At 43.8% G+C, this 3024-nt stretch overlaps 1 pseudogene; it reads left to right on the top strand.

The window, feature by feature from the left end:
- The first annotated feature begins 1379 nt into the window (after window positions 1-1379).
- Window positions 1380-2732, top strand: LOC110314472 (annotated as a pseudogene).
- The last annotated feature ends 292 nt before the right edge of the window (window positions 2733-3024 follow it).

Below are 3024 nucleotides of genomic sequence, written 5' to 3'. Positions count from 1 at the left end.
GTGCCACTCCCTGGTCCAAGAATATACAAACCATTACACCCTCCTTTCTCCCTCACAGGTATTTCCCTCCCTTTACCTCCTATGATTATTTTATTCCCCCTTCTATGCAAGATTGAAGCACTCACACTGTGGTCTTCCTTGTTCTTAAGCTCCATATGGCTTGCTAGTAGTATCATGGGTATTCTGAGCTTTTGGGCTAATGAAAATTAACAGTGAGTACATACCATGTGTATATTTTTTGTCTGGTTTACCTCACTCCGGATGATATTTTCTAGTTCCATTTATCTACCTGCAAATTTCATGAAGTCATTGTTTTTAATAGCTGTGTAGTACAGCATTGTATAAATGTGTCACATTTTCTGTATCCATTCTTCTTTTGAGGGAAATCTGGGTTGTTTCCAGCTTCTGCCTGTTATAAATAAGGCTGTGTGAATATAGTGGAATGTGTGTCCTTGTTAAATGTTGGAGCATCATTTGGGCATATGCATGGGAGTGCTATACCTGTCTTCAGATAGAAATATTTCCAATTTTTCTGAGGAACCACCAGATTGTTTTTGAAAGTGGTTTTACAAGCTTACATCAGCAATGGAGGAGTGTGCCTCTTTCTCCTCATGCTTGCCAGCATCCCCTGTCATCTGAGTTTTTGAATTTAGTCATTCTGATATGTGTGAGGTAGAATATCATGGTCATTTTGGTTTGCATTTCAATGATGACTGGTGGTGCTGAACATTTCTTTGGACACTTCTTTTTGTTCTAGACCTTTCAGATGTACTGTTTAACTGCTGTTGGTGATGCTTGGATCTGTGACTCCTGCTCTCTTTCCTAGGTTTTCCATCTCTAGGGTTGTCTCCCTTTGTGATTTCCTTAATGTTTCTATTTTTATTTTTAGATCCTGGGCAGCTTTGTTTAATTCCTTCAGCTCTTTAATTGTGTTTACTCTTTAAGGGCTTGTACTTGTTTACCAGTGTTCTCCTGGTATCTCTTTTAGTGAGTAATTTATGTCCTCCTTAAGTTCTTCTAACATCTTCATGAGATATAATTTTAGATCTGAATATTGCTTTTCAGGTGTGTTGGGGTATCAGGTGCTTGATTTGGTGGGAGAACTGGGTTCTGATGTTGCCAAGAAGTACTGGTTTCTATTGCTTAAACACTTAATTGCCTCTCTCCATCTTTTTATCTCTGGTGTTACCTGCACTTGCTGTCTCTGATTAGAGCCTGTCCCTCTTCTGTGTCTGGTATGTTGAGCCCCACTGGGTCAAATTCTCTCTGGGTATGGGAGGGGGTTTGAAGGGCCTGTTCTGTGAGCCTGGCTATGTTAAAGAACCCTAGGTTCAGGCTGTCTCTGGATGTGTGTGGTGTGGAGAGTGTGCTGGAGCATAATGGGCAAACCAGAAGGAACATGTGACTACAGCTTGGCGAGGGCCCCAGTGAGCTCTAGAACTGAGGCAGGGTTGGGACCTCATTTGTAATCCTGGCTGTGTCAGAAGTCCTGAAGCTCAAGCTGTCTCTGGGTGTGGACGAAGTAGGTTGGCATCTGGAGCATAGTGTGTACTCACTTATAAGTTGATATTAGACATAAATTTCAAGATAACTAACAAACTCAAAGAAGCCAAATAACAAGGACAGGACAAAGGAGGATGTTTGAATCTTTCTCAGAAATGGAAACAAAGTGTTGAAGTCACTGTTGCCAATCCCAGGCCACGCTGCTTCTACTTGCCTATCGCCCCCATCATGCACTAGTGGTCTCAAAAGATTCAAAGTCCAAGATAGCAACCCTTAAGTACCAGCTGATTGTGAATCTTCTTAAGGAAGAACAGGTCACCCAGAACAAGATTACTGTTATTGGGGTTGGTGCTGTTGGAATGGCTTGTACCATCAGTAGCTTTATGAAGGACTTAGCAGATGAGCTTGCCCTTGCTGATGTCATGGAAGACAAACTAAAGGGTGAGATGATGGTAGCCTCTTCCTTAAAACACCAAAAATTATCTCTAGCAAAGACTATTGTGTAACTGCAAACTTCAAGCTGGTCATCATCACAGCAAGAGGGAGAGAGCCAACTCAATCTCGTCCAGCGAATTGTGAACATCTTCAAGTTCATCGTTCTGAACTTTGTGAAGTACAATCTACACTGCAAGCTGCTTATTGTCTCAAATCCAGTGGACATCTTGACCTAAGTGGCTTGTAAAATCAGTGGCTTTCCCAAAAGCCAAGTTATTGGAAGTGGTTGCAACTGGATTCAGCTCTTCAGCTCGGTTCCGTTATCTGATGGGAGAAAGACTGGGGTTCACCCACTAAGCTGTCACATCTGGGTCCTGGGAGAACATGGAGACTCCAGTGTGCCTGTGTAGAATAGTGTGAATGTTGCCAGCGTCTCCCAGAAGTCTCTAAACCCAGAACTGGGCACTGATGCAGACAAGGAGCAGTGGAAGGAGGTTCACAAGCAGGTGGTAGACAGTGCATATGAGGTGTTCAAGCTGATTGGTTACACATCCTGGGCCATTGGCCTCTCTGTGGCAGACTTGGCCGAGAGCATAATGAAGAAACTTAGGCACATGCATCCCATTTTCACCATGATTAAGAGTCTCTATGGAATCAATGATGATATCTTCCTCAGTGCCCCATGTATCCTGGAACAAAATGGAATCTCCAATGTTGTGAAGATGACACTGACTCCTGAAGAAGAGGCCCACCTGAATACCCTCTGGGTAATCCAGAAGGAGCTGCAGTTCTAAATTCTTCCCAGTGTCCTAGCACTTCACTGTCCAGGTTGCAGCAGGGTTTCTAGGGAGACCACAGCCTTCTCATCTGAGCTGTGGTCAGTACAATGGTGTTGAAGTGGTTTGGGGAACCTCTCAGTTCCCACAGCTTTACCCTGCAGCTAAGTGGTACTTATGTAGCGATAACCTGGTTAATGTGGCAGTCCCACTTTCTCCAAGACACACTGCCAACTGTGAAGGCTTCAATTACCCTGTGAGCCTGCTACATTGCTGCCCTATGCACCCTCACCAAACATGCCTAGGCCAA

The sequence above is a fragment of the Mus pahari genome, chromosome X (genome assembly GCF_900095145.1).
Source record: "Mus pahari chromosome X, PAHARI_EIJ_v1.1, whole genome shotgun sequence".
Lineage (NCBI taxonomy): Eukaryota > Metazoa > Chordata > Mammalia > Rodentia > Muridae > Mus > Mus pahari.
Note: the sequence above shows the minus strand (reverse complement) of the source record. Positions and strands in the feature narration are given on the sequence as shown.